The 12,701-nt window shown below is 46.3% G+C and overlaps 1 protein-coding gene across 3 annotated transcripts in view; it reads right to left on the minus strand.

The window, feature by feature from the left end:
- LOC141172139 (galactoside alpha-(1,2)-fucosyltransferase 2-like) overlaps positions 1 to 12,701 on the minus strand; it is a 32,924-nt gene that overhangs the window by 12,452 nt on the left and 7,771 nt on the right. The window lies entirely within an intron of this gene.

Consider the following 12,701-nt stretch of genomic DNA (forward strand, 5'->3'; position numbering starts at 1 on the left):
AGATGAGCGTTGTTCTACTCGAACTGTTCGCCAATCTCAAATTCGAGCTGTTTTGGGCGGTGTTCGAGCCGTTCGGCGAACACGAACAATTTGAGAAAAATTCGGCTGTTCGAGGTTATGTTCGATAACTGTTCGTGCACCAAAATCATAACTGGATTTTTTCTCAGTAATGATGAAAATTAATGTTAATACGCAGTTTGAGTGTACAGCGGGGTGGGGGGAGGGGCAGGGGATGGATCTCTGCAGGAACAATGAAGATCTCCATTTTTTTTTCTCTTTCCCGCATTTGCAGTGGGGAGGTGCAATCTGTCAGCCTATCAGCAGCGCACACACGGAGCGAAGTGCTTTTTTTCACACAAGCAAGGGCATGTGTCATTGGCAGTGTATGTCACATGTCCTTGCCCTATAAGACCAAGCCATTTTCCCCGTCGCCACCATTTTCTCACTGCTGCAGCTGCGTGTTAGACGGCACCGCTGTTGCTGTGTGCGCTATACCTTGTTAATTTCAAGCCAATTTTCGCACAAATATACAGATAGCTTGGGAGTAGGGAATAGTTGTGATTGCAGTCCTTTTAAGGACTAGGTTACAGCATTTCCTACGACTTTTATCAGGCAGGTCTGTGCTCTTAAATGATAGATTGTGGGAGTAAAGACTAATTGTAATTGCAGTCCTTTTCAGGACTAGGTTACATCAGTTCCTATCAGTTTTTGCCAGGCAGGTCTGTGCCAGTGCTGTGCAAGTTTTTTTCACAGCATTTGGCTGAATCTAGCAAAGCTAATCCTTTTTGGCCTATTGCAGAGTGTGTTAGTCAGTGGAGTAGCCTATCTGTGTTGCAAGATATACCACCTGTGTATAGAATACCAATTTTTTTACTGCACCTAGTGAAGTAAAATCTTTTGGGCATAGCATCATTCTATTAGTCCATCTATACTGACCTCCATCAGGTTGCAAATTGAATATAATTTTTTTCTGCATCTAGCTCTGAAAAAATATTTGGGCTTCTAGCAGTGTGTGGGACTTGTTCTATTAGTCCATCTATACTGACCTCCATCAGGTTGCAAACTGAATATATTTTTTTCTGCATCTACCTCTGAAAAAATATTGGGCTTCTAGCTGTGTGTGGGACTTGTTCTATTAATCCATCTATACAGACCTCCATCAGGTTGCAAACTGAATATATTTTTTTCTGCATCTACCTCTGAAAAAATATTGGGCTTCTAGCTGTGTGTGGGACTTGTTGTATTAGTCCATCTATACTGACCTCCATCAGGTTGCAAACTGAATATATTTTTTTCTGCATCTACCTCTGAAAAAATATTGGGCTTCTAGCTGTGTGTGGGACTTGTTCTATTAATCCATCTATACAGACCTCCATCAGGTTGCAAACTGAATATATTTTTTTCTGCATCTACCTCTGAAAAAATATGTGGCCTTCTAGCAGTGTGTGGGACTTTCTCTATTAGTCCATCTATACTGACCTCCATGAGGTTGCAAATTAAAAATAATTTTTATCTGCATCTACAGTACCTCTGAAAAAATATTTGGGCATCTAGCTGTGTGTGGGACTTGTTCTATTAGTCCATCTATACTGACCTCCATCAGGTTGCAAATTGAATATAATTTTTATCTGCATCTAGCTCTGAAAAAATATTTGGCCTTCTAGCAGTGTGTGGGACTTTCTCTATTAGTCCATCTATACTGACCTCCATCAGGTTGCAAATTAAAAATTATTTTTATCTGCATCTAGCTCTGAAAAAATATTTGGCCTTCTAGCAGTGTGTGGGACTTTCTCTATTAGTCCATCTATACTGACCTCCATCAGGTTGCAAATTAAAAATAATTTTTATCTGCATCTACCTCTGAAAAAATATTTGGGCTTCTAGCTGTGTGTGGGACTTGTTCTATTAATCCATCTATACAGACCTCCATCAGGTTGCAAACTGAATATAATTTTTTCTGCATCTAGCTCTGAAAAAATATTTGGCCTTCTAGCAGTGTGTGGGACTTGTTCTATTAGTCCACCTATACTGACCTCCATCAGGTTGCAAATTCAAAATAATTTTTTGTCTGCATCTAGCTCTGAAAAAATATTTGGCCTTCTAGCAGTGTGTGGGACTTTCTCTATTAGTCCATCTATACTGACCTCCATCAGGTTGCAAACTGAATATATTTTTTTTCTGCATCTACCTCTGAAAAAATATTGGGCTTGTAGCTGTGTGTGGGACTTGTTCTATTAATCCATCTATACAGACCTCCATCAGGTTGCAAACTGAATAAAAAATTTTTCTGCATCTACCTCTGAAAAAATATTTGGGCTTCTAGCTGTGTGTGGGACTTGTTCTATTAGTTCATCTATACTGACCTCCATCAGGTTGCAAATTGAATATAATTTTTTTCTGCATCTAACCCAGCCAATAGTTTTGGCCTAATACCACAGTTTGGCCACTCAGCTCTGCTCGGTTCCCATCCATTGTTTTTTTGTGCAAACAACTCCAGAGTTGTGAATTAGTTAACCACCAAAATGAGTGGAAAAAGGCCTGCTGCTGGTGGAAAGGGGAATAGGCGTGTTGGGAAGGGGAAAAAAGGTTGTGTCCGTGGGGTAGGTGTTAAAGCAACAGTAACATCTGCAGAAGAAAGACCATCTTCCAGCCAAACTAAAATGTCTACTTCTTTTAGCGGACAATGTGATAAGATCCCTTTCTTACGGCCACGCCAATCGCTACAAATTCCAGATGAGGCACAGAAACAGCAGGTGCTTCAACGGATATCAAGTGCTCCTTTAAGTGGGCTCTCCTCCACATCAACTTCAACATCACAAATACTCCAGTCCTCAAAGGTGTCACCCCAATCGCACTTGCTTCCTCACAGCTCCCAAATCTCCAGCTGCCCGTCTGAGTATGAGGTAGAACAGATGGTTGAGTCTGCAGAGCTGTTTACTCATACTATAGCCTGGGAATCAGAGGTCGACTCCAGCGCTTCTGTGAATCCAGACGAGGAAATGATCTGCACTGATGCCCAGAATCTTTATGAGTCGGATCCAGGACCAGACGCAGAAGGTTCTGACCATAATGTAGACCCTCATTCCCAAACTGTAACTCCTGTTGGTGGAGACAATGAGGAAGACGATGATGAGACTCAAATACCTGATTGGAGCGACAACTTTAGTTTTTTGTCAGGGCAGGAACAGGTTGGCTCTGAGGACGACGGGTGTGATAACGCACAGGGTGATGATGATGAGGTTGGAGATCCCACTTACTGTCAACCCACAGTCAGCCAAGAGATGAGGTCAGCAGAGGAGGTGGAGGAAGATGCTAGTGACGACGAGGTCAGGTTGCGCCTTCCTGGACAGAGACGTAGTACTGGAAGCACGTCAACAACTGCATCCTCAAACACAACTCTGCCTCTCACCACAAGTCGTGGTGGCTCTTCAGGTCGCATGGGTGCTAAGCCTTGCATAGCCTGGGCATTTTTTCAGATCGATAAAGATGACCCAACTCGTGTTATCTGTAACATTTGTCAGCAAAAGCTAAGTAGAGGCCAAAAAATACATAGTTTGAGTACTTCATGCATGAACCGGCACATGGACATGAAGCATAAGTTGCAGTGGGAAGCTCAGTGTGCTACAATGCGGCCTAGCCGGCCGGGCCAACCACCGTCTGCCATATCTTGTGCATCCGCGGCCTCTTCATCCTCTGTGACTGGGGGGACAGCAGTCACACCTGTTTTGGGGCGCAGACCTGCCAACTCTTTACCCGCAACAGCCAGCGTGATTGGCAGGTCATCATTTTCTTTGGAGGTGGTAACACCAGCTGGTGTTGAGCGCTGTCCGACATCGATAGCACCACCTTTGGATCAAGGCAACCTAACATGTCCGCCTGCATCTTCCTCACAGACCGGCAGTTTGCCGGGGACACCCTTATCAACCCCGTCTAAGCATAATAGCCAGCCCTCGGTCCCTCAGATGTGGACAAGTAAAAGACCATTTCCTCCTAGCCATGAGAAAGCTAAGAGGTTGAATTTCACCATCTGCAAGCTCTTGGCTACAGAATTGCTGCCTTTCCGCCTGGTGGACACAGAGGATTTTCGAGACCTTATGTCCGTCGCAGTGCCCCAGTACCAGATGCCCAGTCGACATTACTTCTCAAAGAAAGGTGTGCCTGCGCTCCACCAGCATGTCGCACACAACATCACCGCTTCTTTGAGAAACTCTGTGTGTGACAGGGTGCATTTCACCACAGACACTTGGACGAGTAGGCATGGACAGGGGCGTTACATGTCGCTGACTGGGCACTGGGTAACTATGGTGACAGCAGGACAAGGGGCTGCTGTCCAAGTCTTGCCGTCCCCACGAGTTGTGCGTCAATCCTCTTTATGTCAAAGTTCCTCCACTGCTTCTGCCTCCTCAACCTCCTCTCGGTCTTCCACCTGCACCCAAAGCCTGTCTGGTCATGCCACAAGCTTTCTAACTGCGCAGAAGGGATCCTGCACACCTCCTTACTATGCTGGCAGTAGGGCTCAACGTCATCAGGCGGTTTTTACTTTGAAATGTCTGGGAAATGTGAGTCACACAGCTGAGGAATTGTGGTCAGCTCTGGAGAACCAATTTCATGAATGGTTGTCTCCACTGGACCTGAAACCAGGGAAGGCCGTGTGCGACAATGCTGCAAACCTGGGTGCGGCCCTTCGCCGGGGCAATGTCACACACGTGCCTTGTATGGCTCACGTGTTGAACCTGGTTGTCCAGCAATTTTTAGCCCACTATCCCAGACTAGATGGCCTTCTGCAGAGGGCACGGTCGCTGTGTGCTCACTTCCGCCGTTGGCATCCCGCAGCTCAGCGACTTACATCTCTACAGAAGTCGTTGGGCCTGCCACTTCACTGGCTAAAATGCGATGTGCCTACCCGGTGGAATTCAACTCTGCACATGTTGCAGCGACTGTGGCAGCACCGACAAGCCCTGGTGCAATACGTTCTGACGTATAGCCTGGGCCAACGAGATCCGGAGGTGGGGCAAATCACGCTGGAGGAGTGGTCTCAGATCAGGGACCTATGCACCCTTCTGCACAGTTTTGAAATGGCGACGAAGATGTTTAGTGCTGACGATGCCATTATCAGCATGACTATTCCGGTGATTTACATGCTGGAGCACATGTTAAACAGAATTCGGAGTCAGGTGGTGGCACAAGAGGAGGTGGAGGAAGTAGAGGAGGAGGAGTTGTATGCGGAAGGGCTAACATCTGCAAGGTCCAGACGGTCGGCAGCACCAAGGCGGCAGGCATGTGAGGGTGGGGGAGATGGTTTTACCAGGGCGCATGGTAGCAGCCAAACTAGTGAGGAAGGTGCAGGAGCCCAGGAAGAAGTGGAGGACGAACTGATGGAAGACTCATCAGATGAGGGAGACCTTGATCACATTTCTGTTGTGCGAAGTTGGGGGGAGAGGACAGAGGAAGGAAGCATGATTGTTACCTCGCCACCAACACAACAGGGACTTGGTGCCCCTGGATGCGCAACACACATGAGTGCCTTCTTGCTGCACTACCTGCAACATGACCCTCGAATTGTGAGAATTAGAAATAATCCTGACTACTGGGTTGCCACACTGTTAGATCCCCGGTACAAAAGTAAATTTGCAGAAATTATTCCTGCCATAGAAAGGGATGCACGCATGCAGGAGTATCAGCAGAGACTGTTGCAGAATCTTACATGTGCTTTTCCACAAAACACCAGTGGTGCACGTAGTGAATCTCACAGTTCCAACTTGCCAACCGTGGGACCGTCAAGTGTTCAGCACTCAAACCGTAACAGAACCACAGTATCTGCTGGTAACATCAATTTTGCGGAATCATTTCACCACTTTTTTAGCCCATCCTTTGCAAGCCCACAGGAGACAAGAAGTCTGACACATAGTCAACGCCTAGAGACGATGGTACAGGAGTATCTCCAAGTAAACATTGAAGCCATGACTGTGTCACTGGACCCTTGCTCTTTTTGGGCTTCCAATCTGGATAAATGGCCGGAGCTAGCCACTTACGCCTTGGAGATCTTGTCATGCCCCGCAGCCAGCGTTCTGTCTGAACGTGTGTTCAGCACTGCTGGTGGTGTGCTGACAGATAAGCGCACGCGGCTCTCCACTGATAATGTAGACAGACTCACGTTCATAAAGATGAACAAATCATGGATCCGAAATGACTTTTCTACCCCTGTGTCATCCTGGGGAGAGTAAAAGCTTGATGATTGGTTAAAATCACCCTACCAACCGTTTTAAGCTTTCAAATTACTAATCATGTTTATCTGTATCTTGACTGGAAAATAATTTGGGCTTTGTAGCAGTGTGCAGCACTGATCCTATTAGCCCATCTATACTAAGCTCCACCAGATTTAAAATTAATAATAATTTGTAGCTGCATCTAGCCCGGAAAATAATTTTGGGGCTCCGAGATGCGCAAGACACATAAGTGCCTTCTTGCTGCACTACCTGCAACATGACCCTCATATTGTCAGAATTCGAAGTAATCATGACTACTGGGTTGCCACACTCTTAGATCCCCCAAACTTTTCGATCAACCTTTTCATTTTAATAAAGACCAAAAAAATGGTCATTTTTTAAATTATAAGCATTAGCAGGTTATTAGAAACTGAAATCAAACAGTTTTCAACTCAAAACTTTATTCTAGGTGATGTTACATTTTCACATCGGACCCCTTGTTCGAAAGGAGCTTCTGAACTCTCTCGTCCATTGAATTTGTCAGGTTTTGGATGGTTTCTGCTTCAATTGTTTTGCATGAGGACAGAATACCCTCCCAGAGCTGTTGCTTAGATGTGAACTGCCTCCCGCCATCATAGACACTCCTTTTGATGATGCTCCAGAGGTTCTGAATGGGGTAGAGGTCAGGGGAGCATGGGGGTCACACCATAAGTTTGTCCCCTTTTATGCCCATATCAGCCAGAGATGCAGATGTTTTATGTGCAGCATGAGATGGTGCATTATCATGCAAAAAAATGATCTTGCTGTGAAATACATGGTTCTTCTTCTTGAACCATGGCAGGAAGTGCTGTTTGAGAAAATCCGCATACATTATGGAGTTCATCTTTAGCGCCTTCAGGGATCCTAAAGGGGCCGACAATCTCTCTCCCCATGATTCCAGCCCAAAACATTACTCCACCTCCTCCTTGTTGGCGCTGTAGCCGTGTTTGCATGGGGTGTCCATCAACCAGCCATCCTCCACTCCATCCATCTGGACCATCGAGCACTGCACGGCACTCATCCGTGAACAAAACAGTTTTGAAATCAGTCTTCATGTAATGTTTGGCCCACTGGAGCCGTTTCTGCTTGTGTGAAGTGGATAGAGGAGGTCGACAGGATGGCATATGCACAGCTGCAAACCTCTGAAGGACCCTGCATCTTGTTGTTCGGGGGACGTTGGAGGCACCAGCAGCTTCAAAAACTTGTCTGCTGCTATAACAAGGCTTTTTTGCCGCTGCTCTTTTAACCTGACGTAATTGCCTGTAGGAAAGAGTCCTCAATTTGCCCTTATCAGCACGCACACGTGTGTACTGTGAATCAGCTACATACTTCTTGATTGCCAAGACACTTCATCCTGATCATCGCACAATGTTGATTGTAGTCATGCCTTGACCTAAACACTCCACAATTTGTTGCTTCTCAGCAGCCGACACATCCTTTTTCTTTCCCATTTTGGCAGAAAATGTAGGCTGCTTAATGATGTGAGACAGCCTTCTTAAGTAGTCTTGCCTTTCATTGGACACACCTGCCAAACTAATTAGCACAGGTGTCTGCAATTGCTTACAGTGATATAAAGAGCCCTGACACACATCACCATCAATGAGTTTAACTGACAAACAAACAAATTCTTCCCTTATCACTCCTAAACACTTTTTGCATAATAATTTGGAACACAGTGTACATGTGCTTTTCCACAAAACACCAGTGGTTCACGTAGTGAATCTTACAGTTCTAACTTGCCAACCGTGGTCTGTATGGAGTTGTTCAATAAAGGGCCCAAAATTAAGATAACATAGATGGGAGAGGTCTCTATGAATAGGAATTCCTAAGTATTTGATACTCTGTGAGGGACAGGCAAAGGGAAAGTTGGACTGGATGGAATCCTATATGGATTTGGGGAGGGAGACATCGAGGGCCTCAGACTTCGCTGCATTGATTTTAAAATTTGACCATGTAACAAAGTGATCTATTTCAGCCATAACAGCATGGATGGATATATGTGATTGAGTGATATATACTAGTACATCATCAGCAAATAGAGAGCACTTGTACTTGGTGCCTCCCACCTCAATCCACCTAATATTGGGGTTATGGCGAATTGATGAGAGCAGGTGCTCCGTCACTAGGATGTATAAGAGAGGGGACAGAGGACATCCCTGCCTTGTCCCATTGGTGATTGTGAAAGGTGATGAAAATGTTCTGATGCACCCCCTGGGCCTTGGGACACCCGGAGCCGGACCGTTTTTGGTGGATGCTGGTGGTTGTAGTCTTCGTGGCGGCGACCCGGTTCCGTGGCTCAGGGTGGTCAAACCAGTGGCAGAACTATTTATGTGGTTTTGATGTTTAAATGTCCGACTACGCCACCCGTGGATTGCGGTCAGAGTGAACCGCCGCTGCAGGGCAGACCGCTGAGGCTGGTGTTGTGGGTGCAGCAGAGCGTAGCATAACTCCCCACGGGAGGAGTATAGCCTCAGGGCAGTGTATGCGGAGGATGGGGGTGATGGTGCAGGGCAGCAGCAGTAACGACACGGAGTCAGTGATGCAGTCCAGGGCCTTTACTCACAGTTCTTATTATCCAGACCACGTCTGCAGGTAATGGCTGCCCACGTCGTACTGTGCTCACCAGGTGAGGGGCTCAGACAACTCCCAGATAACTTTGGAGCGCTTCACAGGACCCCCTTTGTGTGTCCTTTGTCTGGCCTTTCTTACCAACCCTTCTGTCCGGCTGCCTCGGGCCTCCTCTTGGTAAACTTGGCGCCAGTTTCCCTGACCCTATCATAGAATCATAGAATCATAGAATGGTAGAGTTGGAAGGGACCTCCTGGGTCATCTGGTCCAACCCCCTGCTGAAAGCAGGATTCACTAGATCATCTCAGACAGATGTCTGTCCAGCCTCTGTTTGAAGACGTCCATTGAAGGGGAACTCACCACCTCTCGTGGCAGCCTGTTCCACTCATTAATCACCCTAACTGTCAAAAAGTTTTTTCTAATATCTAATCTGTGTCTCCTCCCATTTAGTTTCATCCCATTGCTTCTAGTCTTTCCTTGTGCAAATGAGAATAAAGATGATCCTTCTACAATGTGACAGCCCTTGACATATTTGTAGACAGCTATTAAGTCTCCTCTCAGTCTTCTTTTTTGCAAGCTAAACATTCCCAAATCCTGCAACCGTTCCTCATAGGACATGGTTTGCAGACCAGTCACCATTCTGGTCGCTCTTCTCTGAACTTGCTCCAGTTTGTCTATGTCTTTTTTAAAATGTGGTGCCCAAAACTGTACACAGTATTCCAGATGAGGTCTGACCAAAGAGGAGTAAAGACCGATAATGACTTCACGTGATCTAGACTGTATGCTTCTGTTAATACATCCCAGAATTGTATTTGCCTTTTTTGCTGCTGCATCACACTGTTGACTCATGTTCAGTCTATGATCTATTAGTATACCTAAGTCTTTTTCACATGTACTGTTGCTTAGCTCTATTCCTCCCATTCTGTATATGCTTTTTTCATTTTTATTGCCCAGATGTAGTACTTTGCATTTTTCCCTGTTAAAAACCATTCTGTTGGTTGCTGCCCACTGCTCCAGTTTATTTAGGTCTTTTTGAATCCTCTCTCTCTCTTCTCTAGTATTAGCTATCCCTCCTAGCTTTGTGTCATCAGCAAATTTAATCAGTTTACCCTCAATTCCTTCATCTAAATCATTGATAAAGATGTTGAACAATACAGGTCCCAGGACGGAGCCCTGTGGTACCCCACTTGAGACATTCATCCAGCTGGATGTGAAGCCATTTACAACCACCCTTTGAGTCCGATTACTAAGCCAGTTATGAATCCACCTAACAGTTGCCTGGTCCATTGCATACTTGGTCATTTTTTCAATAAGGATGGTGTGAGATACTTTGTCAAATGCTTTGCTGAAGTCAAGATATACTATATCTACAGCATTTCCCTGATCCACCCAGTCAGTGATTCTGTCATAGAAGGAAATTAAGTTAGTCTGACATGACTTGTTAGTTACAAACCCATGCTGACTCTGGTTAATCACTTCATTCTTATCCATGTACTTACATACATGTTGTTTAATAATTTGTTCAAAGATCTTTCCTGGTATAGAAGTCAGACTCACCGGCCTATAGTTCCCTGGGTCCACCTTCTTCCCCTTTTTGAAGATAGGAACAACATTTGCTCTTCTCCAGTCTTCTGGGACTTCTCCTGTTCTCCAAGAATTTTCAAAGATTATGGAGAGTGGTTCTAAAATTTCTTCTACGATCTCCTTCAGTACTCTGGGGTGTAATTCATCTGGACCTGGAGACTTGAACTTATTTATGTTAGCTAAATATTCCCTCACAATCTTTCTGTTTACAGATAGCTTGGATTCCTCTATTCCTTTAAAAGGACAGTGAAGATCAGTTGATGTTACATTTTCTTTCTGAGAGAAAACAGATGCAAAATAGGAATTAAAAAGTGCTGCCCTCCTAGCGGGTGTAGCGAGGGGCTGCGCCACATAAAATGTCACAGCCTCCGGTTTCTAGCTGAGGGTCGTTTCCTGCCTCCACTAGTTTCGGGGACCGGTCTCCCCCTTTGGCCTGACCCCTCCATGCAGGTGGATTCGGGCGTGCGGTGGCGACTCGCCCGTCCGCACCCCTGGGATCCCTTCGTTCCTCGTTCCTGGAGCCTTCTCCGCTCCTCTTCCTTCCTTCTCCCTCTTCCAGGCCTGGGCCTCTGTTACTAGGCCCGCCTCCGGAGCAGAGCTCATGCAGAGCCCCTGCTCCCTGCCACTTCTGCTCAGACTTCTCTGCACTGAACTAAGATGGTGCCCACCTTTTATACTCCCTTCTCAATGCACCCAGGAACTGCTTCCTCCCTGCTCCTGCACTACAGGGTTCCCCTTCCTCAGTGTTCCCTCCCCCCCACTCCAGCCAGGGACAGGGACTGTCGTGCCCATCTCAGGGGCATATTGGTCGCCCTGCCCCACGGCAATGTGGTGTAATGCATGCAGGTGTCGGGTCCTGATCCACACTCCTTCCTTACCTGAGAGTGAGATATCACACCTCTGGGTGAGGTGCAATACCTCTGTAGCAACCGAGCCCTCAGGGTGCTACAGTTCCATTTATCTTCAGCCTAGGTGACGTATTGCGATACAGGGCCGTGATTTTGGCTATAAAAGGGTCCCCTAGACCCCTACCCCAAGCTTTTTAAGAGAATCATATATGGCGTGCCAGGAGACTCTATGGAATGCTTTCTCAGCATCCAACGAGAGTATCTAATTACAAATTTTTAACTGCATCTAGCCCAGGAAATACTTTGTGCCTAGTAGCAGTGTCTGCTAGTCAGCAGATTATCCCGGCTGCTAAGCAAGCTACACCACCTGTAGTTTGGACACTTAATTTTTTCAAAGGAAATGCTTCGGGACCACGGGATACTCAGTGAAGAGCATCAGGAGGCACCCCAAGGCATAGGGGCTGGGACTGGCAGTAGGATGCCTTGCGGTGGACAGCCGAGCTCGATCCTTATAAAAGCTTTTTAACTGCAGCAGCTTTAGTGGACGCTACTGGAGCTGGAATTACGCGGCTGCTGGCATGAGACTTGCCCTCCAATAGATCCTTGTAAATGGATTTAAAGTGTATTCATTCAAATTAGAGAGACAATTTAAATTAAAAAGCTTAGAGCTGCCTCCACCACAGGGGGGCTCGCTCGACCCACCAGCGGACAGGCACCAGTATTGGGAGAGGGGGGCTGGCCGTCAGGGTTCACCGCGGCTCTGGCACAAACCCGGCGACACGGAGGTGGCACGGGCAGGAGCGGACTGAACGTGTCGGCTTCTCACTTTTTGGATTTTAGAAGGGCATGACATGCCTATATTTGTGTCTCCCCCTCCTTTTACTCCTCCACCTCTTCTCTTTTCTCATGACTATATGTACTTGTCACTTTTCCATGTGTTAGTTGTGTCTTCTGAGCAGTTTGTCAGCTTTTGGACACCTTTGAAGGTGTTTTCTATGTGTTTCTATGTGTTTTTGTTTGCCTGCCATTGGTTTTAACGGTGTTCGAAGGTGTTCGACGAACCGAACCGAACTCGAACACTACGGGGGTGGCTCAACACTAATTATAAGCTGCTAAGCTGTTACAGAGGTCGGGAACAACAAACTTGTTGATTGTTTCCAAAAACAACTAGCAGAATTGTAAAGACAGCTCTGGAGTACAGGCTGTGGGTGGAGAAGTATGGACTATAGTAGAAGTTTGGTTACCCTGTAGACCTTAGATGTGGTCTAGAGGCACCGTGCTGGACACATTGAGATGTGTGGCATGGACACTAGAAACGGTGACCTAGTTAAAGTACTTTCTTAGACAATTAGGTCTAAGAAATGACTGCCTGTGTGTGTGAAGAAGAGATCTAGAATGAGATCTGGACATCTTGATGCGGAGAGCATGGTAACGTGATTGTTTGAGAAACGTCTGG

This window comes from Phyllobates terribilis, unplaced genomic scaffold, assembly GCF_046119375.1.
Source record: "Phyllobates terribilis strain yellow unplaced genomic scaffold, ASM4611937v1 Scaffold_12__6_contigs__length_324123572, whole genome shotgun sequence".
In the NCBI taxonomy this organism is placed as follows: domain Eukaryota; kingdom Metazoa; phylum Chordata; class Amphibia; order Anura; family Dendrobatidae; genus Phyllobates; species Phyllobates terribilis.